General features: G+C 49.6%; 1 protein-coding gene across 4 annotated transcripts in view; it reads right to left on the minus strand.

Moving 5' to 3' along the window:
• Positions 1–24,119, minus strand: part of REV1 (REV1 DNA directed polymerase) — a 1,193,441-nt gene that overhangs the window by 696,981 nt on the left and 472,341 nt on the right. The gene's annotated exons all lie outside the window — the stretch shown is intronic.

Raw genomic sequence — 24,119 nt, forward strand, 5'->3', positions numbered from 1 at the left:
GTGTCTTTACAATGAGGAATGGAAGTAGATCAGTTCATTAAAGGGTTGCATATTTAGTCATACTTGGGACAATGCCAAGGTAACATACAGAAATAAGATAAACATTAATGGTCTAGTACCACAACATTGTTAAATCAGAACTCTTATTTCGGGGATTCTAGGGACAACTTTTTGGGGGCCCTCACCATATTGCCCCCCCCCTCCATCTTTTTTGGTTTATTGACTTTTTTTGGTGGCCAGAGGAACTTCTCGTGAAGTCCCCCCCCCCGCCTCCCTTCACACCTTACTTAAGCCATATGGTATTGGGTCTCCCTTAAGGTGCAGAGTACCTGGGGTGGCTCTCAGGCTCCCCATTTTTGTCCTAAGGTGATTTTATCACAGACGCCTTCACAGGGTTTAGGGGTTAGGTTGGTGGCAGCTATACTTTAGTTTTGGCTTCACCAGGGGTTTAGGTCAGTCTACTGCATTTGTAGCCCAATGCACCTTTAGGGTACCATTATGGTAGCCATTAAGGCACCAATGATTTTTTTTTTAAATCCTCCTCTCAGTCATTTTGTGTTCCACGTCTTCCCTCGTTCCATGATATGGACTTCAAATAGTCACTCTGACCATGTGGCCTCTATGTGAGTCCACAATGGCAGCCTCCATATTGGTACCAGCTGATTTATGCCAGTATAGGTCGCTGGACTATCCCTCTCACTGCCTGTGGTGGCTAAGTGGCAGTCCTACTGACCAACCAGTATGGCTCATCAACTGACACTTTGCCCCAGCTCCTTGTTAGTGATTGGCCAGCCCCTTTGTGCAAGGTTATTTAGGCTTTGTCCTGCCCGTGCTTCTCACCTGTGCGTTGTTCTTCTTGCAACCTGGATACAGACGACCTGCTGAAAGAGTATTCCTGCGCAGACTGCCATTTCTGCCTTCACTTGGCAAAACTTACTAAGTGCAGTGGTTTGGCATAATCCCGTCCGAGTTTGTTGCTACTGGAGGTCCAGTCTGGGCATCCTGAAACCACCTGGTGATTTCTCACATCTGCTGGGTTGTGCCCTCAACTCTGGAACCATTTTCTGGGCTGTTTACAATGTGTGTAATGTAGAAATACAAGAAATAAAAATGGAAAAGGTTTCCCAGTACGGATTGCCTGAAGGGCTAGTCAGTTTCCCTATAAAATATGAGCAAAAGGCAAGGTAAGTGAAACTGAAGGCTCTGCTTCCCTTCAAAAAGTCAGACCGGTCCAAAACGGGGCAAAAAGAATGGGGTTCCACAGAAAACTATAGGGGGAAAGTTTTAAAAAAAAAAGCTTTCCCAACACATTCTCAATTAAATATACATATATATATATAATATATTTTTTTTTTCGCTTTTTATAGTTCATCAACTGAACTTTTTAAGCATTACACAAACATAATATTCATAAATACATAGTCGAGAAAAACAGTTAATATAACTTCAATACAACAGTAATTCGAGAAGAAAAAAAAACACATTACATTTCTAAAATTTGGTACAAAAAGTTCAACATCTTAATTAAGAACGAAATGTCATTAGTGTTTAAAATTCTAATCCATAGCTCTTCACCTAACGTTCCCCTAACCATAGATAGTTTCTCCCTTCGAATCACAACAAGGGCCGGGCAATCAATACATGTTTCAATGATTCTGCCTCCTGAGAGCAAAAGTGACAATTTGTCATGGATTTATCAATATTCTCATAATTCCTTGCAGTTCTCTTGTGGGGAACAGGTTTAATTTAAATCTTAAAACCTTTGTACAAAACTCTCTGGAAGGGTGCTTCTTTAAGTAGTGCGCCATGACATTAAAACTGTTTATCAACCAAGAGAAGTGATCATTGAAACATAGATATTCCAGAACTGCTGCCCTGGCATCAATCCAAGCTGACCTGTACAATTTCTGCTTAACCTTGGTGTGATTATTAAAAAGCTTGTCAACTGAGGATTACATTTTTCTCAAAAGGACCGCCCGATCCTCGACCCATTCATTTAAGTCGCACACAGTCCTTCACACCATGTAAAATAAAAAAATACATAGAACGAGTCAGAAGGTGGTGATAATATCTTGGCATATAATTGAAGATCGCCCCATTCAATATTTGTTTTTACGGACAGGATGCCCAGTTCAAATCCGAGACCCACAAATGGGACTGAACTGGGCAAACGGAAGACCCTCCTCCATATTTTTGCCTCCAATGACTGCCATGAAATCGTCCCTTCAGAACTCTCAGTACCAAAGATCAACCTTGGCAATGCCTTCTGTTGATAGTATTTTAATAATGGGAGCCGAATACCTTCCAAATTTATAGTCAAACTGAGCCAATTCCACTGCACTGGCCATAAATCTTGCCTCCAAGTCCCGATACGGATGCGCTATGCACTGGCTAGCATACAGGTAACTGCCCAAGTATTTGTACTGATTGACCACTTCCAGACGTTGCCCCTTTAGAGACCATGCACATTTATTCCATTTGGACCTTGCCCCATTAAGCACCAAGATCTTTGATTTGCTATTGTTAATAGAGAGATCGAAATTCTGAATTATAGCATAAAATGATAGCATGAGACGTTATTAATTTGCAACCAAGGCAAATTGAATTTATTTACCATTGTATGAATTGGCACGACTATACATCTTGTTAAGTTTGTAAACACAACATTATGTAATACAGCGACCTCTGCTTTGTAAAACCCATTGGGGTTTTCACTGGGGGCATTATGGAATCTGGCTACATGTGCCAAGGTAGTGGAGCTCTAGTAGTCTGGGTAGTGAGCTGGAGGAAGAAACTCCTAATCTTCTCATCAACCTGAAGAGTTCCAGATTTTATGGGTCTTGTGCTGTCAACCAAAGGTGTAAGATTCTTTACTTGAAGGAAGGCCGACGCTATCTTTTAGCATAGAGACAAATTCAGAGGGAACTTAACAAAGAGGACTCTATTGTGGAGCTGATATGAGGGCAAACTGCATTCATCCCCATCTACAACACAGAGAGGTTAAAACAGGAGTTAGTAACCAAACATGCCCTTGCAGCAAGAAGTAGTGGAGCCACAATACTCTTTACTTTGATCATTTCACCCTCACAATCTTCAAGGCCGAACAGGACTAGGAGGGGCGTAATTTCCCAGGAGATCCCATCTACCCATTTGATACAACTAAGAACTTCATCCCAGTATGTCTGAACCCAGGGGCATCTCCGCCACATATGCCAATAGTCTGCCTTCTCTCCACACTGATGCCAGCACAGTGGGCTCCTTGTCTGAAACATTTTCGATAATCTATAAGGGTCGTATTGCCACCTGTGGAGAAGTTTAATGGCGTGAAGTTTATACTGTGCCGCAATGGACACCTGTGAAGCTCCCTTGTAGATATTGGTCCACTCTTCTGGATCAAGTTCCCTGCCGAGATCTCGTTCCCACCTGTGTTTTCCCTGTACATATTGGAGAACATGCCGCTGGTCCCAGACATTGTGTCCAAGAGTTTTTTGAAGGGAGTGAGGCCCCTCTGAATTTTATCACACCACTCTTTCCTCATGAGGGTGCCCTTTAGCTGCAGAAAGGGCAAAACCGGCAGTGGATGGATCCCCAGAGCCTCCTCGAGCTCAGTGATCGTAAGGTAGACCCCGTCTCTCCACAATTGTGCCACCCTCTCATGACCTGCATCATACCATGGTTGAAATCTGGCGTGGTCATGGATTTCTTCTCGTATGCCCAGAGCCCATATGTGGCTCAGGGGAGAGGGCCACATAGAGATTCCCTTCATGTCCGCTCCCTCGCCAGATCTCCCATATTGTACGCAGTATAGAATGGGTCCGGAGTCTGCATATAAGTTTGTGTCTAGGGACCCATAACCACTCTGCTATTGTAGCCGGGGTTAGATTGCAATTGTTCAGATGTACCCAATGTAGATCCTTCCTCCCTCTCAAATGGGGGATCAGTACCCTCAATTGCACCACTCTGTAATACAGCTGAAGATCGGGGAGGCGTACTCCGCCTTTCTCTTTGGGTAAGATGAGAATTCCGTATGGTATTCTTGGCTTTCTCTCTTGCCATAGGAATTTTATAATGGCTCTCTTTACTTCTTTTGAAGAATGTGTCTGGGAGTTTTAGGGGAAGCATTTGGAACGGATATAGAAACCTCAGAAGGCAGACCATTTTTATTTGATTCGGATTTGTAAAGCGTGCAGCAGCCCAAGGGCATCGTGGCGCTTGTTACATACATAGCTTAGTTACATATACATGATCATACATAAGGTTACAGGCAAACTGATATTGTACATATTTACAGGAATGGTTCGAAGATAGTTACATTTTACTGCGCAAGGAGTGAGATCTTGAGTTTCCTACAAAATGCAGGGAGTGAGTTTTCAGCTCTGATGTCTGTGGGTAGTGCGTTCCAGGATTTGGCAGCAATATATGGGAAGCCTAAGCCACCGGCTTTAGCTCTATTGATACGTGGGATGTGGAGTTGGTTAGTGTTTTGTGTCCTGGTGGGACGTGTAGAGGAGGATTTGGAGATAGTTTCAGATAGTTATGAAGGTGCAGAGAGAGTGAGGCATTTGTGTGTGAGGGTGAGGATTTTGAATGTGATACGCCATTTTAATCGCGTTAATCCTCCCCATCCAGCTGTACTGGACTTTGGACGATGATAATGCGGAAGGCGTACACTATAGACCAATCATAAGTACTCATCATGTGTCGAAATCTCTGATAAAACTCTGCTCGGGGGTGGGGAATAGGAATGAGATAGGAGTTGGGAAGGTAAACTTTGTGTTTGAAGTTACGGGTTGTTGGGGAATAAGGGGGATATTAACAAAGTAAATAGGTTCTGAAACACTCCAATTGTAACTGTAACTCAACTGTTTTGTTTGATAAAACTTAATAAAACTAGAATTTGAAGAAGAAAAAAAAACAGGAGTTAGGCAGCAGGTTAGCAGAGCGATATAGTATAGGGAACAAAAACCATAGAAAGTGATGATGAAAGATGAATGGACAGTGAACGGCATCAGAAAAATAAAGAGAAGTGGAGAAGATGGCAAATTAGACCGAGGAAAATGAGATGGCAAGGAGACTGAAATGAAGAGAGATGGAAAAAGAAAGCAAGGAGGACAGAAACGGAGTAAAAACAGGTAAGGAAATGGAGCGTTAAAAAAAGAAGAGGGGTAGATTGGACAAGGGGGGGATTGCAAATATGCATTTAATGCACAGTAACCAATGGGCATGGCATAGAAACTGATGGACAATTATTTGTAATGGGCACACCTTCGGTAGTACAATAAATGCTGGACAGAACTAACTGTGATGGGGAGACCTTCTGTGTTCACTTGAGTATGGGTTTGTTTACTGCGACACTGAAACCGATGGGCATTATTCTGTGTACTCTGAGGTAAGTAAGTATAGGCTCGGACACAAGGGTGGCATGTTTTTGGCTATATAATTGTATTGCTCACAAAGGTTGTGGAAAAGGCCTCTCTATTTCTAAATTGAACAGGAGGGTTCCCTGCCTCAAAAGAACTAAAGAAAACAGTCAGGATGTCCGAAAGTAAAGACCTGTCCCAATCACGTCTTCCAAAACATATTTCTGTCCCTCACTCCACAAACTAACAAAATGGTGCAGGATGATCTCATTCTAAAGAAGATGGTGTTCATCAAGCAAACATAAATGTTCACAGCCAGTCAAGCTTTAAAAAGTATTCAAAAACAATGTTAAATGGTGTTCCACTTTTAGGGGGTTGCTCCTTTCCCCATAGTCTTTCGAATCTCGTCTTATAAAACATGAAGAGGTTTTTCAAAAGGGACAACAGGCTACTCAGTCTTAGGGTTTTTAAACCCCTTTTTTCCCACCTTTCTATTTTGGGTGCAAACCCCAGACTCGCAATACAAGTTCACGCTCATCTGGTTTACTGCCTGCCTGTGTTGGGCCTGCCCCCAACCAGAGACAAGTGGACCCAAAGGGGCGTGTAATGCCTTGTTACTCTCTCTCTGAGGCTGTTGTGGAGGAGGAGTATTGGAAAAAAACATTGCCCCCCCCCTTTTTGCTGTTTTCTCCGGTGTTGACTCGGGGAACGGTCAGGTTGTCTGGACCTCCGTTCTTAAATGCCCCAGAACCCTCCAGACGCCCAACTCTTGTTGGAGCGTTGATATGATTGGGTGTACGCCTTGGGCGTGGCCTTCGTAAGAATAGATAAAGACTTAGCGGTTTGTGAGCTGTTCTTTTTACCTAATTCATCATCCATGGTGGAGTGGAAGAGGTCACTACCCTAGAATGGAAGATCCAATATGCGTGCCTGGACGTCAGGGTTAAACTTAGTAGCCCAGAGCCAGACAGTCCTTCTCATGTCTGTGGTAATGCAGACGGCCTGGCCAGAGGTATCAATGTGGGCCACTGTGGACTCCATGATGTCCTGTGCTTGCAGCCTGGCTTCTCCTAACCCCAATTTAAAGCAAGATTGGCTCTGTTGCGGAAGTTCTGGGAGTAAGTCTGCAATTTCCTGCCAGAGCCTTTGGTTAACAGCTGCCAGCATGGCATTAACGTTGGCTTGACGAAGGTGAAAGGAGGCGTGGAGTACAGCTTTTTCCTGTACGCCTGCAAGATCTTCTCCTTGCCTAGCAGCGTCAAGGACAAGGTGGCCGAGGACGACTTGAGGTTTAGAATAGAGTGACGCTGCAGTGATCACCAAGCAGTGTGGCTGATGATGAGCCAAAAGCAAGAGTGTATTCCCCCTCCATCTGCCTGTAGTTGGCATTGAGGCGACGATTGACAGATTGGGCCGAGTGCGGCTTCAGCCACCCCTTTCTGGCCGGGTCAACAATGTCCTTCTGCATCGGGATCACCGTCTTGGAGGGGGGGCCTTAGGTTGAGGACTTCTGCCAAGACCCCCTCCTCGGGCTGTTCGCCCTTGGGCTGAGGAAGGCCTAGGTATTCTGCCAAGGCTGCAAGGCGTTTGTGGAAGGCCTTGGCTGAAGATGGCGTGTCTGGGTCTTCCTCCTCGTCTGTGTCCACCTGAGTGCTCGGAGGGTCCAGAACTGGCGGAAGGGTACTGGGCGCCGTGGGCTGCGGTGTGGAGACCGGAGCCGGAGGCTCTTTTGGAGGCTGGTGTGGAACCGCCTGTACTGCCGGAGGCAGAGGTGCCGGAATCGGAGGAGCTGGTAAGGGCAGAGCGGGGGGGCCTGTGGCACCGGAGCCATTGGAGGAATGACTATGGGTACTTGTGGGTTGACCTGAGGGAGCACGTCCCTGATAGCATCCTTAAGGATGGTCCCCAACTGGGGAGTTTACATCAGCGCTAGGAATCTTTCAAAGAACCTGTCTACGGAGGCTGAAGGGGTGGCAGGTGATATTGACGGATTGGGCGATGGATGCTGGGGCCAGGGCACACTGCCTGGGGTGCAGGGGAACCTGCCCTGCGCTGCTGATGGATAAACTGTAGGCCACATACCTGGTTGACACAAGTTCCACCTTGTGACTCGTTCCACCGCCCGCTCTGCTAGAGGAGGTATTGGACGAGTGGCCATCTTGTTGAGCTGTGTGCCAAGTGCCGAAGTCGTGGTGCCTGGCTCGCTGGAACCGGCCCCGTCCAAGACGCCTGCTGTTGGAACATAAGGCCTATCCCGCACCTAAGGACGGGGCCTGGAAGGCATACCACCCTCGGCAGAGCTGCCGGTAGTGCTGTGTGAAGGGAAGGTCTTAAAAGGGACCCTTCCATCTTATTGGCGAGCCTTTCATCACTTCTGCAGTCCCTTTAAGTTCCTTATGGCTCCAGAAACAGCACTCCCTTAGATAGCAGGCTGCTGATCCCATCCTCGTCGCCATTGAAGTAAAGAAAGGATAAACGTTTCTTTATACCCTTCATATTGGATTTAAATGGACGTTATATATATGCATGAAGTATGGTTCCTGGGATTGTTTAGTGCACGCATGATCAGTGCTTGGGGAGTTAGAATAAGATTTGTTGATCCGCTTTAGAAAAAGTGCTCCTGGACTAATTTGGACGGACCAGCAGCCTGCTATCTATCTTAGTATCTATCTTATGTCTTTATGTCCTGTAACATGTAACTGAAGAAATGGAAGTAAACTTACCTATAAGCAACATATCCCAAGTATGGACTCTGTGGTACTACTGTTATGTCACACTCTTCAGGCACTGCCTGAGCCAGCAGAGCTAGCCACTTGGTACTGTGATGTCATGCAAGTACCAAGTGGAATGTTGATGTATGAGTGAGAGAAGGCTGTGCTGAGTGTTCTGTTTATGGGTCAGTTGGTCCCTCCCTCCCTGGGTGATGGGTGCCGGTGATCTATCTTAGTATCTATCTTATGTCTTATATCTTATGTCTTTATGTCCTGTGACATGTAACTGAAGAACTGGAAGTAAACTTACCTATAAGCAACATATCCCAAGTATGGACTCTGTGGTACTACAATGGCGACGAGGATCTCTGGAAGAAGAATCCTGGTGAAAGGAAAGCTGGAAAGGAAGGTGACTGCAGAGACCTGCTGCGGTGGGTGCAGGAACTATCAGGACCCAGGAAAGAAGAAGACATCACCGCCCCCAAGTAAGCATACCCATCACCCAGGGTGGATAAGGGAGGAGGAGGACCATAGCAGATTGGACCAGCATCCCATAGCCGTGGGAGTGCTGGGTCCTGGGGCATAAGAAGTGAAAGGGGTCTATACGAGAAGGGTGCCCCTAGAGTGCTGGATTTTGGGATATAATAATAAGAAGATTCGTTGATCCGCTTTAGTAAAAGTGCTCCTGGACTCATTTGGACGGACCAGCAGCCTGCTATCTAAGGGAGTGCTGTGTCTGGAGCCATAAGGAACTTAAAGGGACTGCAGAAGTGATGAAAGGCTCGCCAATAAGATGGAAGGGTCCCTTTTAATTTGAAGCGAAGCCTTTCCTTTGTGTGCACGCAGTGAAGGGTCCCATAAACAGAAATGAAGTAAAGGAAGGATAATTGCTTCTTTATGTGCTTCATAACGGAAGGACAATGGATGTAATATATATGTGCCAAGTATGTTTCCTGAGACTGTTCAGTGCACGGATGATCAGTGCTTGGGGAGTTTGAGCGGATCTCTTTTCAGTGGTGCGTGAAGAAACAGTGCGTAGAGCAGAAACCACAGGAGCTCAACGGACCGTTGGTCTACTAGAGAGCACAGGAGGAGCGCAGGAGTTTAAATTGGATTTGGATGGAACAGAGACTAGGAAGTGGGAAGCGATCCCGCGTTTCGGGAACGCGCTCTAATTTTACTGTGTGGGGAGGAACGCTGTACTGCTCGGTATGCAGCAAACATCCTCCGCACGTGAGGGGTACGATGTAGCGGGCGATGTGGCGAAGTACTGTGGAAGGCATCCTTCGCTCATGAGGTCGGGTGCAGGTAACGCCGCTCCGCCTCACTACTGAGGCGCTATGCAGCGGCCAACATGTTGGTAAAATTGTTGTACAATGCTACTTGTGTGAGACTGTATAATGCTTAAATGCATGTTGAGATGGAGTTCATTTCGTTTTGCATTTAGGACAAGAACTTAACTAATGCATTGCTGGTTAATGCTTCATTGGTGTTACAACTGTGAGCATTATCGTGAGCTTTAGTCGAAACCACTGTATGTGAAACACTGGTTTTTGGGCGAGTTAAGTTAAGAACTTAATTAATGCAATGTTGGTTGTTGTACGGATTATTAGTGTGAGCTTTGATGAAAACTGTTGTATGAGAAATGCTGGTCTGGTGAGACTGTGTATGGAATGGGTTAAGTCACTGCAGTTAGAATTTAACCATTTCTTTAATATTTGCAGGTGTATGGACTTTTTACACAGTTTACTGAAAGGTGCTTAATTAAATGCAATGTGATACGGTGTGGAGCTCTTTGTGTGTGAATGAGCTAGTGTAACTTATTGAGGATTTTTAGGTTCAAAGAGTTTTATAGACTTTTGGACTTTTAGACATTTAGAATTAATGCAGGACATGGACGAGCAAAAGAACTACGTAGGAAATGTTTATGTTAAATCACCAAGCCTAAAGAAATGTCATTTGTGGTTCATACATTGTACATAAGGTTGACTGTGAATAAGTAAACCTGATGGATATGTATCTGGTTATGAATGATGTGAGCTTAGTTCATGTTCAAATGACTTTGGGTCATTAATCTGTTTGGTAGGTTAGGAGTTAGGAAAGGTAGGATTACCGTCCATCTGTGTTGAGATGGGGTAGCGCTTTTGCTTAAATATGTGTATTGGTTGCGCCCCATGAGATGGAGGCAGCGCTTTTATTTAAATTGACGATATTGAGGTAGCGCCTCATTTAGGTCAGTCAGTTGGTTGGCAAGGGACACTTGTTTTAAGATGACTAAGTGTTGCTGGGAGGTAGGATCCATAGTAGTTGTGGATTTTGGTACATTGTATACGGAGGTAGCGCCTTTGTTTACTTAAGCATGGTGAGTAAAGTCCTCTTTTGGTTATGGGGACGTGTGAGGTAAATCCTGGGGGTAGCGCCCTTTCAGGTACAGGAGTGAGTAAGTGGAGAAGTGCACTAAGGTGAGTGGGAGTTGTGGTCGGGTGATTTTAGGAAGATCTTAGGAATGGTAATAGTGCACTGTTAGAAGAAGTCAACTCTTATCTGAAATGGACAGGTGGTTTTGTTGGATGAAGATGTGGTAGTGGTTATCTTAGAATTAGCTGTTGTACTGGTTGGGGACGCCCTCTGGTGGTAACATTGGCTAAACGGAAATATGTTGTCCAAGATGAAGAGTTGCCTTGTAGTTTTCTTTTTGTGTTATATGTAAATCCAGGCCAAGGTACCCCAAGGTCAGGATTATGGGACTCGTCAGTGCTGCCATTGAGTTGAGCGTTTAGTCCAACCCACTGTTTTGTTGGTGGTCTTGGAGATGCCTGGCCAGTATCTTCGAGTTGTTGTAGGATCTGTTTATCTTGGTGTGGTTGAGTTGGGCTCTTCTGGCCTAGTCCTTTTGTTGTATTTGTTTGTATATTCGGGATGTAGGCATAGTGGTGATATTTCAGCAGTGGTTAGCGGTTTTATGAATTCTCTCAATAGGTATGGTGATTCTGTTTTCCTGGATGTCTAGTATTGTGCCAGGATCACAAGCCATGCTTCAGGGTGGCAGCCTGGAGGCTCACCTGTGGCAAGGGCGGGCGGAAGGATATATGTTATGTTAGCGAGTGTTTGGTTTGTAGGGTAGCTTTAGCCTGGTGTATAGGCTGGCATGTGTCTAGGGTGAGAGTCTAGAGTTTATCCGTGGCAGGGATAGACAGAAGGTGATTTGTGTTGGTATTGAGGGTGACCTGGATATGTAGGTGAAGTTTGGAATTGCATAGCTGTGGGATTTCTTGTGAAGCTGTATGGTGGATGGTGATGTGACTTGCCTTGCCTATATGTAAAGTGCTTATTGTTTGTATAGACATTTCGGTAAGGAGGGAGATGTGTTATGTCACACTCTTCAGGCACTGCCTGAGCCAGCTGACCTAGCCACTTGGTACTGTGATGTCATGCAAGTACCAAGTGGAATGTTGATGTATGAGTGAGAGAAGGCTGTGCTGAGTATTCTGTTTATGGGTCAGTTGGTCCCTCCCTCCCTGGGTGATGGGTGCCGGTGATCTATCTTAGTATCTATCTTAGGTCTTATATTTTATGTCTTTATGTCCTGTGACATGTAACTGAAGAACTGGAAGTAAACTTACATATAAGCAACATATCCCAAGTATGTAGTACTACAAGTGTGGTACTACAGCCCCCTCGGACATGATGCCGGTACTAGGGCGTTTCCCCTTGGAGTAACCCCGGTAGAAGAACCTTGCAGTCCCTCAGCACTGGTATCGGAAGGAACTGGAGACCCCTCGGCCGTGAGGCCGGTAGCTGGACTAACCTCGGTACGTGTGCTGGTGCTAGAACCCAAGAGGTTCCTCCCGGTCGGACTATGCTTCAGAAAGGAGTCGCCCTTACGGGATGCGATGGTGAATAGAGGCCTTGTCTTTGGCCTCGAGCGATGTTTGGCGAAGTTCTTCAGGTCCTCCGAAGGTGACTTCTGGGAGAGCCCCCTCCACCTAGATAGCCTGTTCTTCAGTGACCGTGGATTTAGGGCGTCGCACGCAGACCAACCTTACCAGCCGTGGTCGGGGCCAAGGCAGTGGAGGCAAAGGGTGTGGGGGTCGGACATAGGGAAGAGCCCCTCACAGGCTAGACACCTGCTGAAGCCAGCTGAAGTCGACATGCGCCGGGGAGGAGTGTGGTGTCGGAGGACCAAGTATCTAAAAGAAAAAGACAAAGATAGAAGAATATCCAGGGAAGAGCGTGTGGTATTACATGGCCGAAGCCAAACCTCGGAGCGCAGATGAAATCGGCCCGTTCCCGCCGACATGAAAAAGGTGACTGAGGAGTGGCACCGGTGGGCGGAGTCAGGCGAGCGCATGCTTCCAGAGCCACGCTGCTGCGCGCCTCTAAATTTAAAGGGGAAGATGATTTTTCTGGTGAAAAAGGTTCCGTCTCCCGTCCCTCGCACGGGACACCCATACTGTACGGAGGAAAAGGGATGGGACCTAAGAGTACAATAGGTACGTAATTTAAACCTTGTCCAGTATGTGGTATCACATGGATTCACATGCTCATGACTCCTGAATAATGAATACATAGCAGTACAACATTACAAAACCACAGGAGGTGGCAAGGCTCAACAGAAGCAATTAACTCTTCCCTCTGGAATAGGCTCACCTCAAGCAAACAGGTTGCGTAGCGCTGCTTGGCCGACTTTGGACTCCTCCTTGGAATCCCGGTTGACGCAGTAGAACTTCGTGAAGGTGTGCGGGGACCTCTAACGTAGCAACCCTGCAGATGTTCAGCAGAGGCACAACAGACAGGAATGTTGTCGTTGCAGCGATCGCTCTGGTGGAGTGGGCTCACGGACGGCCAGGCAGCGGTTGGTTCACCAACCGATGACAGTGCGTGCTGCAGCCAGAGGCCCCCCATGAGCTTTGTCAGAATCACGTTGAGTTCTCTCGCCGGGCTGGGGCTGTCACCAGCGGGAATGATAAGAAATATGCTTTGAGAAACTCCTTGACGAGTCGTTGGGACCAAAGTGAAAATCTTCTTGGTGACCGGGTATAGCAGGAGTCACCGCCAGATGTACCTTATTTATTTGTATTTGTAGAGCGCGCATCAGCCCATGGGCACCGTGGCGCTTGTTACAGAGAGAGCAAATACGTATTTGCAGCGTTAATACATTTTTACATTTTTGTACACTGAATCAATAAATTACATATGGTACAGATGGGTATTGGGTAGGGGGGGAGGTGGGCGGCGAAAGAGGAGCAGTAGGGGCAGGATGAAGGAGGGTGGGTGTTAGTTGAAGAGGGAGGTTTTTACATTTTTTCAAGAAATCATGGAGGGAGGACTCCGCTCTGAGAGCTGTGGGGAGTGAATTCCAGAGTTTGTGTGCTATGCAAGGGAAGCCAATCTCACCTGCTTTGACCCTATTGATGTGTGCGGTGTAGAATTGATTAGAGTAGCAAGATCTTGTGGGGCGAGTAGATGTGGTTCTAGATATGGTTTCTGATAGGTATGAAGGGGCAGTGTGGGTGAGGCATTTGTGTGTGATGGTGAGGATTTTAAAAGTAATGCAGTCTTTGATAGGGAGCCAGTGAGCTGCCCGTCTGGCCTGGGAAATGTGGCCCCTTCAGGGGATCATCTTTTCATAGAGGTACCGTCTAGGAGGGCATTGCAATAGTCAAGATTGGCACCACTAGTTGCTCTAGCTATTGAGAAACAATTGGGCTTAGAGAGATAGGTTTTTTTTGCGTTGATGAGCTTTGTGCTATGCGCAGAGGCCAAAGCAATGGCACTGACCTGCCTGGTCATTGATAAGGTAGTGTCAATGTAGACCCCTAGCGTCTTTACAGAGGAGGAGACGAGAATGATGGAGTTTCTATTTTAAAATTAAAATAGAGTGAGTCTAGTTTGGCTATTGTGGCCTTTTCACCGACAATTATGACCTCAGTCTTGTCCCCGTTGAGGCAGAGGCCATTGGCCGCCATCCAGGCTTGGATCGTGGCATAGATTTGGTGTAATGCCTCAGCATCTTGGTTGTAGGATCCGGATAGTGGTAGGAGTACTTGAGTGTCATCAGCGTAGTTCGTATAAGCTATGCCAAGTGCATCAAGCTTGTCGAAGAGGGGCTTTGTAAACAGGTTGTACAAAGTCGGGCTGTACATGAAACCTGGGGAACTCCACAGTGGAAGGTAGTGGGGGATGCATTGGCTGTGTTGGAGAATACCTTAATGCAGGCATGCGCCATTCCGGCCTTGGCTAAGGATAGCAAGTACGGAAGGATATATGGGACCGTGACCCTCAGAGGGGTAATCTTCTGTGACCGCACCACGCAGCGAAATGCTTCCACTTGTGACTGTGGCACTTCAAGGTCAACAACGCCCTGGCATTGGTGAGGACCTCCCTGCAGTCTGCTGGCAATTTATACCCTCCAAACTCTAAGGCTGAAGGAGCCAAGCCCTCCGGTTCAGCAATCCTGGGTTGTGATGAAGGATTGCACCTCCTTTCTCTGGTGACAAGATCTGGAACCATTGGCAGCTGGATGGGAGGCAATGTCGACAGCCTGAGAAGGACTGGATATCAAATCTGCCTCGGCCAGGCTGGAGCGATGAGTATCATCTTGCATTGACACTGAGTGTGTTGATGACTCGTAGCAGGAGGGAACAGAGGAAACGTGTTACAGAAACAGCCCTTCCCACAGGAAGGAGAAGACGTCCTCCAGGCTCCTCGGCTTGAGTACTCTGCTGGCAAACTTCTTGCCGCCGGCGCAAACAGATCGATCTGGGGTCTGCCCCATTTGACAAATAGGAGGCCCACCTGATCCTGAAAAAGCTCCAACTCATGGCAGGAGGCTGAGGGAATCTGCGATGGTGTTCTTGTCTCCCGCCAGGTGGAGAGGGACGAGGAACATCCCCTGTCCGACGGGTCCACCGACACAAGGCCTGTGCTTTCTTGGAGAGCGCCGGGGATAGAGTGCCACCCTGCTTCTTGATATAAAACATGGTGGTGGTGTCCGTGAAGATCCTCACCACCTTTTTTCAGACACGAGAGGAACAACTTTAGGGGCCAGAAAACTGCCCGCAGCTCCAGGATCTTGACATGAAGATACTTCTCCTCCGGCAGCCACATGCCTCTGGCATGCAGACATCCGGTGTGCGCTCCCAATCACTCCTAGAAGGCATCGGTGGTGACTGTCTCCTGGTATGGGGGGTTTTGAAACCCTGTACCTTGGGCCATATGTTGGAGCGGACGCCCCACCATCCTATCATCCAATGGAACTTCTCGTTAAGAGAGATCTTGTCCGTGAAGCTTCTGGACACCTGTATCCGGCAGGCGTCGAGGAATTCCTGAAGGGGTCTCATCTACAGCCTGCAGAGACGGGCCAGATAGATGCAGGACAACATCATCCCCAGTAACTACTTGATGACCGGCACTGTGGCTGTCTTCGTCGACGGCATCCGTTGCACCTTACCTTGAATGGCTGCTAGCCTCTCCTCCGCAGGTGATGCCAGTCAAGACACTGTATTGAGTCTGGTGCCTAGGAACAGGGCAGTCTGCGATGGCATGAAGCAGGGCTTCCGATAGTGGACAGAGAATCCCAGATCCGTCAATAGCCGGAAGGTAGTCTCTGTGTGTCCGATGGCCAGCTCCCGCGAGCGCAGCGCGAATCAGCCAGTCATCCAGGTATGGGTATATGTGTATCCCCTGTAGACGCAAATGGGCTGCCACTGGTGCGAGGCATTTTGTAAACACTCTGGGGGCCCACTTGAAGCCGAAAGGTGAGGCCTTGAACTGGTAGTGCTGCCCCTGCACTAGGAAACATGGAAACATCTGATGTTTCTTGTGAAGGGGGACGTGGAAATAGGCGTCCTCCAGGTCAAATGACATCAGGAAGTCTCCTTTCTCCAGTTGGCCGGGCATGTGTTGTAACTTGACCATCCTGACCTTTTGGGACTTTAGGCGTTTGTTCAGACGTCGTAGCTCTACGATTGGCCTCCAGCACCCCCCCCCCCCGACTTCTTTCTGACTAGACAGTATCTGGAGCCCCTGAGTAGCTGGGGAACCAGCGCTATCGCCCCTTTCTGCAGCATGGCTCGTACCTCTCCCAAAAGCGGAGGGATGTGCTGCTCCTGACAAGGAACCAGAGGGATCCGCAGACACCTACGTACCTTGTCAGCCGGTCTCCCACCAGCGTGCACGAGTAGGGGCCAGACGACCTGGTCGGTTCAGGCTTGCTTCGGCACCGGCAACGCTGTCCTCCGCTACTGTAGGCCTGGGAACGGCCTCTGTAGACTTCTTGAGTTGAAGACCTGGAAGGCTGTTGGTATGCTCAGGAGAACCCTTTTGAAGACCTGCTCGACTTTTCCCTGGAGGAGAGAGCGAAAAGAAAACAAGGTGTGCTGCTGGAGAGTGGCTAGGGAACGGGCCATCCCTGTATCTGTCTTCATGGCCTGGAGGGACTTGTCAACGGCATTCCCAAACAGACTCTCTCCGTCGAAGGGCATGTCCTTCGCCTAGACCTCCTGACGGAAATTTGTGGCTTTCATCCAACCTGGTCGACTAAGGCAGACAACGTTCCCCATTTGCCGGAACCCCATGTCAGCGACGTCCAAAGCCACTGTGATGGCGTGATCCGACGCCACTTCCCCTTCGGGGAAGAGAGCGATGGAGTCCATCTTCTTATCGTTGGGGAGGAACTGCAGGATTGGTCCTACCTTGTACCGCAATTCCCTGTCATACCTGGCCAGGATCGCCAGTGCGTTGGCCGCCTTGATAGTGGACGCTGCGGTGTACATCACCTTCTTTCCGATGGCGTCCAACCTTTTCCCCTTGCTGTCCGGAGGGACCGAAGACGAGGACGGGTTAGCTGACAGTTTCCTCGCAGCCGCCGACACCACTGAGTTCGGTGATGGCTGTGACCTCAGGCACTTGGGTGCGGAGTCCGGAACCCTATATTTCTTTTCCAGCCTATCCTGTTTGGCTGGGGCCGTGCAGGTTTTCCTCCCAAACATCCTCCAGGAAAGGCACTGCCATGATAGTCTTCCTATTGCGCCTTTGATACAAGAAGCACTCCTTAGTTTCCTCGGGCACCAGCTGGAATAGCTCAGAGGTCCTGGTGATCATGGAGTTGAACGATCCCACCTCGTCCGTTGGGGGCAACCTATGTGGAGCATCCAAATGTGGCAATTCACTGTCCGTTGCGATGTCTTAGTCGACATCAGTCGTCGTGGCTGTATCTGTCTCTGTACCCATGTCTGGGTCTGCTGGGGAAGAAGGGTCCCAACGTGGTGGAGGAGGCTGAAGTGGGGACGTCGGATGATGCTTCATCTTATTGGCTGGAGGCTGATTGGGGACCCTGGGGGGCCACAGGTTCCCAGAACCGGAGGCATCCTCATCTGGATCTCTGACACCAAGGTGTGCTGAGTCGACAGAATATCCGAGGGAATGTCCCTCAGCTGAGAAGGCAGAACAGGAAAACTAGGCTCTGCGCCGTTGTTGCTGTCATCTTCCTCAACATCCTCGTGGACCGTATATAAGGACTCCTGATCTTCGTCAACCGTGGACGAGACCTCCATGGTCTGGGAGTGCTGTTTTGGGGCCTCCTCGACCCCCCCACCCCTGAGGGTCTTGAAACGGGGCCTGGGCCAGTTTCACCCCTTCTGGCATGCCCGCAGACTTTGCCAAAGTTACTGCGGCAGTGTCATGCCTTGGGGGCAGTGACACTTTCTGAGAAGTGGGAGCTGCCCTCGTAGGATCAGCCCCTGTAGCTGTCGTGGCAGTAGTAGTCGCCGTCATCATCGACAGGCCCGCTGACTAGGTCTTCGTCTGTGCCGGTTGAGCCTGCTTGGACGGTGCGGCTTTCTTCTCCTCCGTCCACAGCTTCTCTGACTTCTCACAAAGTTTAGCCGGGGTAGATTACTTCCTCTTTGAGGAGGAGCTTGGTAGTAGGCCGGCAATGGAGGCCGAAGGTGATGTCGATCACACCCTATCCACTTTGGGACCCGCTTCCGTGGCGAATCCGGTGGACTCGGACTTGCGGCTCTTAGCCTTATCTTGGGCCCCCACGGAAAGAGGCGCCCTTCAAAGGACTTAGGAAAACCACTCCTCAGACCGGCCGGTCCTGGGTGAGGCACGATCCTGTTTTGCGCACGGGTCAGAGGCCTTGGCATTAAGCCATGCCGCCAGCCTACTATGCCATGGTATATCTCGCACTCTACTTCCTTGTGGTTCCGGGTGCAGGCAAAAATTATTCCGTAGCCTGAATTTAGTGCAGGGCCTGAAGAGGGACCTTGGATCCTTCTCGTCCGTCATGGTCGGAGGGCTCGAAGTAGGCCCAAGAGGCCTTGTAGAATCTTCGATGGATCGTTGCCCTTGAGGGGCTGTCATGATTCCTGCCCCTCATGTCCCCAGACCTCCAAGATGTCAGGCTGGAGCCAGGCCACAATCACCTCCATGGCCCTCAAGGGCCTCTCCATCCCTCCAAAGACCCACTTGGAGTCAGACTTGGCGCTTGTGCCACCAGACTCACTCACATAGGATAACATTGGGGATTGGACTTGTAGTGCATTGATGAGGACAAGATGGATGCCCCCACATATAACGGTTCCCAGAACTGCATGTGCGGTCTAGTCTTTTGGGTGTGGTTCAGCCCAGAGACACCTGGGATACCCAGGGACGATTTAAGCCACACCCAGGCTGAGAAACATGCTTTGCATTTTCTGCACCTGCAGCGTGACACTCGCTGTGTTCGGATCGGTCTCCAGTAGGCCTGCATCTTTCTTCTGCGCTCAGCTCCTGCAAGAACAAGAACACTGTTAGGAACAGCCTTACCTTGCTGCGCTTCTGCCCATCATTCATTGCTCCTTCTGTTCTGCGGGCATCTTCGGCGGTGTCATTCCCATCCCGTCACGCTGCTTCCTAAGGAAAAGGGAAAAGAACAGAAAAAAGGCATTAGTAAGCATTCTGCAAATCTTCGCTTATTTTTAAATACTGTGCGAGCTTCAAACGCTTACCTGAATCCCAGCCGCTCTGGGGGAACTCTGTCTCCAGAACTTCTCATCCATCTCCAAGAAGGGAAAAGACACTCCAGATTAGCGTGGAAACATCTAGAGGCGCCGCATACCGCGCTTACCCACCGCATTGGTTCTTCATAACCGGCATTCACGCTGAAAACGTCGCGGCACCTAAAAGACACAGAAAAAGAACTCAGTTCAATGCAAATACGAAAGGGGTGCATCGGGCTCTCACTCACCTTCAGCGCTACTCATCTCAGCAGAATGCCGCCATCCCCGGACGCCGGCCATCATCTAAGGAAGGAAAGGAACGAAGTTAGAGAACTGTTCAAAAGACTCATTATACTTTCCTGTCGGACTCTTGCCAGTGAAGTAACTAGGCAGCAACGAGCCTGCATCAATCAACAGGCCCCTGCGCTGAAAGCAGGACGGAGAGCACACTATCCAGGAAAACAAGGTGAGCTGTGGATCAAAGGGAAGGTTTGGACCCCGGGGAAGAAGGGGTTCAAGCACACAGAGACAATAGGGAGTTAAACTCTACCAATCCTGTGTTTCAGGCCCAGTCTCCAGTCGAATAGCCTCCAGGGAAGGGTTCGAGGTCGTAAGACGTCAGAACAGGCTGAGTGACGTCCCCGTGGATACCAGGTGAGCGTTACAGGGGCGCAGAACTTCACAGACAATGGGTGCCCGCTGTCTGCAGATGAAGAAAAAAGCACACAGGCTACTTTTAAACAAAAATAGAACTTTTTCTATTGAAAACAAAACTCAAGGACTCCCAACACTGAAAGGTGCGGTAAAAATATGAAGATGGATGCCAGAGGAGGGGCATAGGGAGAGGACTGTCATTGGGTGGGGTAGTATGACCCAGAGGACAGCGAATGGTTTAGAGGAGAAATACAGTTTTTAAGTGAAAGTGAAACAGTTTTTCCTTTTACTGAGGATTCCTAGCCTGACGACGGGGAATATTCATGAGCATGTAAATCCATGCAAGACCCCATACTGAAGAATTAAGTGAAGACCCAATCGTGGGTGCCGGCAGGCGTGAACCGGCCCACACCCAAAGGCCCTTTCTCTAAGGCTCCTGTCTAGATCCTCCTCCTCCCATTCTACCAAGGTATGTGAGGAAGCAACATTGATGGCCAAATCTTGCGTCCCAGGACACCACCCATTGCTGCAGGAGCAGCGTGGTCATCGCACTCAAGAAGGTAAGCCCTGTTTGGCTTCAGAAATGAAAAACGGGAAAAAGCTAATTCCTGCACCGCAAGTGCTCTAAAATGCCTTCAAGCGTTTAGCATCTGTGAGGAAATCTGCATGTTAAAGTGTAGGCTTTCTGCAATTATGGCCATATTTAATTTGTGCAGGTCCAGTTGGATTTAGAAATTGATTGCAGCTAGTTTGTACTTTTAAATCACAGTTGTCGCATTTCTCGTGGAGGTGAACTCCTACTGCCTCCAAAGCTGCCTGCCTATTGGCTAGCCCACAAAACAAAGGCCCTTTCTGTAAGGCTCCTGTCTGGGCCCCCACCTTCTTTGATCACCTGATTCACGAAGACCCTCCCAATGCAGCAGGTGCCCAGATGACCTGCGCCCTTGCACCTCGAAGCACCCCCCAACACTGACGTGAGTGATGGCTGATCTCTTCCCCCAATGCCTCCACCACTAACAAAACCTGAACCAAAACCTCTCCACACTTGAACTTTCTGCCTTGATCTAATCCTCCTCTTGTTCACTGCATTTTGCACCCTACTTTTGATTTTCAAACTTTGGTGTTGTGCTTTTAACATCCTGCACCCCAGATTGCATTTCATTTTGTGCCCCGTTTTTGACTTTCAAACTTAGGTGTCATGCTTTTAACACCCTACACCCCAGATTGCATTGCATTGTGTGCCCCTCCTGTAACCACTACACCGCCGTATGAGCTGGGCCAGTACCCACAGTGCAGCCTCTCCTCTTTCCCTTCAACTATCCCCTGCCACCCGGGGGGGCGCTGTTGTGCAGCCAACAAAATGGCTGCTTAGCTCTAAAGCTCCGTGCCTAGCCGCTGATCATCCGTCTACATTTGCGGTTCCCGACACAATCCTCCACATTCATCTTGCCCCCTGTGTTGCTGACAGTCTGGGCTATCCACACGCCTGACCCTGGAGCGAATCAGAACCCCCAAAAGCTCCGATCCGATTGCTACGCAGCGCCTCGCTGGGAGGTTGACTCGGGGCCTGCGGTTGACTGCGGTGAGCGCTGGGGGCCGGCTGTGCACCGCCCACTCGGCGGTGCACCGCCCACTGGAGTGACTGTCTGTTGCCACGGACCTGGTGCCTCTGGAGCGGACACCTTCCCCACGGACTTGGCTGCTTCTGCCCTCTTGGAGATCCCGGCCCTCACGAGAGGCGCGCAGTGCGGCTGCCGCTCGCTCTGGCGGCATAGGGGACCAGGACGGCGAGTGGAGCCGCTACTGTTTCTTGTCCTGGATCGCGGGCGTCCCGCGTGCTCTCTGGGGGATGGCCCTGCTTGGCTGCACTCTGCCCGCTGGGGCCTGGGGGCCTGCGACGGAGATCCTGCTCTGGCCACCTGCGGATTTTGATTCTCGGCGGTGCCGAGCCGCGCTGCCGCTGTCGGGTGGGCGCTGCGCTGCTGCTGTGCCGCTGGGGGTGCATGGCTGCGCTCCGGTCCTGAGTTCTGCTGAGGGCCGCAGGTGAGGAGTTGGAGGGTTGGCTCTGCTATAAGGCCTTCTGCCATCTCCTAGCCCCACTATCGCCGCTCCTCCCCTCCCCCCCAGACCTTGTCGGGGTTGCCTGCGGTCTTCGGGCCTCGCCCTGCTATACTGGGTCTCCCCTATGGCCCTTCCAATGCCTGCACTGTGACTGCATACCCACGTAGGAGGCCTCTTTTGTGCGGCAGTTGCACGGTGCCTCTTCTTGGACCCTCCTCCACTTCCGCAGAATACACTGTCTGGAGGGGCCGGCCATATATGCACAATCTCAGTCCTGTCATGATGCCTGCCCCCGGAAGACCAGACCAGGCCCAGCAGCCCCGGAAGCAGGCATCATGCCACTTGGAGCATGCCCAAAAGCCCCAGTTAGGGGCTGTTTGGGTGCAGTCCTGGCGCCATGGGCGCCAGGCTCATTATTGATAACTTACCTGAAGCAGACCATGCTGCATGAAGACTCAAGCCAAATGAGGCTTAGGATGGACTATTTTACTGAAGGGACTATTTTGTTACTTGGGTGGGGCTGTGGAAGAATACTTACCTGGATCTTCTTCCAAAGCTATTTAAACCACGCCCGGACAGCCACACGTGCTTTGCGTTATTCTGCTTGCTGCAGCGTAACGCTCACCGTGTTTTCAGCAGCTCCAGTCTTCAGCCACGCCCGCTTCAGTCCTGGGACTCCTGAAACAAGAAGAAAAGAAGGATAAAGGTTAGAACAGGAGTTTTAACTTTAATCCTTACCTGAATCCTGATCCATTTTACCACGGAACTGAAAGACAGAAGTCTTTGAAGCATCGCTTTGCATTCCTACGGCGCCGCGCTGAACTCACCTGCTTGGCGGTACTTCAGCATTCCATCACGCTCTCTCCATCTCGCGGCCGCCCTCCGACACCTAAGGAGACAAAGACAGCAAGGTGAGCAAGGGGACTCTCTAAGGCTATACAAGCTACCCCCAAGGACTTACCTGATTTACCACGGGGGTCTCACCTCATCTCGGGTCGGCACAGTCAACTCTGCTTCATCGCCGTACACCGGCCCCTAAGGGGAAAACCACAATAGACTTACCTGAATCTTACCAAGTGCCATTTGGAAATCTTCGAGTGGATTAATCGGCAACCTGCAAGGAATCGGACAGAGTGAAGCTCAGACATTTGAACTCTTATGAACAATTGAACTTTAGAGTCAATGCTGGAACTCACCAATTCCTCTACGCCAGTGAAGTAACTGGTCATCAACGCGCCCCTGCGGTGGACGCAGGATGGAGAGCTCATCCTTCCAAACCACCAGGTGAGACTAAGGAGGGGACATCAAGAGTGATCTGTGGGAAGACAACGGGAGTGGGGAAGGCGGGTTGACACTCAATTCCACGGGGGGTTAATTCCTCTTCTCCTTTGCAGAAGAATATTCTTGCGAGCCAGACAAACTAGGCTGAGCGGGCCAGTCCAGTCAGTCATCTCGGCGCTACACGTCACGCTGGTGGAAACAACAGCGGCCCAATTCCGGTCGACGCCCCCGTGGGAACCAGGTGAGCGTAACAGTCCTGGTGGGGACGTGAGCTGCTGGAACTGCTTAAAACAACGTTGAGCTCCTCCCCCCGTGGAGCTCGTGGCGTGGCCCGCGCTTGTGTGCGACTGTGCGGCTGTGTCCCCTATGATCAGGCCCCCCTCATGACTTGATCAACTGGCTGATCTTACTTACCCCACGCAGCTCGCACTTCACAACTAGCTGTAGTCTCACCATAACTTGTTACCTCTGCTACGCCTAGCGCGGTCTACTGTCACAGTGAAATTTGCTATGAACCTTTAACTTCACTGAGGCCTGCTCCCTTCACACCACCATCTTTTCCCCCAGTGTGTCCGCATCGCACCCAGACTCCTACTTCCTGCAATGCCGAGCCGCTCCAGGGGAACTGCTGTGGAACCATGGACAAGTTCGCTAAGGCAATCCCTCGTGCTGAGGCGTGCCGCGGGTCATCCCCACAAGAGGAACTCGATAATGACACCAACCCTAGGGCTGTGGCGCCAGATCTTACTACACCAATGGAATCGATGGCCAAAAACTTTGCCTCATTTCACGAAAAGCTTGATGACATTAACGCAAATGTTGCCTCACTCAAAACTCAAGTTGATCAGGCGGGATCCAGAATCACGGAGGCCAAAAATAGAATCTCCACCAATGAAGATGCTGTACACACTCTACAGGACCCCGTGGCCTCCTTGTCGCGTGACATGAAGAGTGTAAAGGCGAAATGCGATGACTTGGAATCTCGTTCCCGCAGAAACAACCTGCGTATCATTGGGGTCCCTGAGAATGCCCTCAAGGGACGGATGGAGGACGCGGTGGAGAAACTA

The sequence above is a fragment of the Ambystoma mexicanum genome, chromosome 7p, assembly GCF_040938575.1.
Source record: "Ambystoma mexicanum isolate Mex_15411 chromosome 7p, UKY_AmexF1_1, whole genome shotgun sequence".
Lineage (NCBI taxonomy): Eukaryota > Metazoa > Chordata > Amphibia > Caudata > Ambystomatidae > Ambystoma > Ambystoma mexicanum.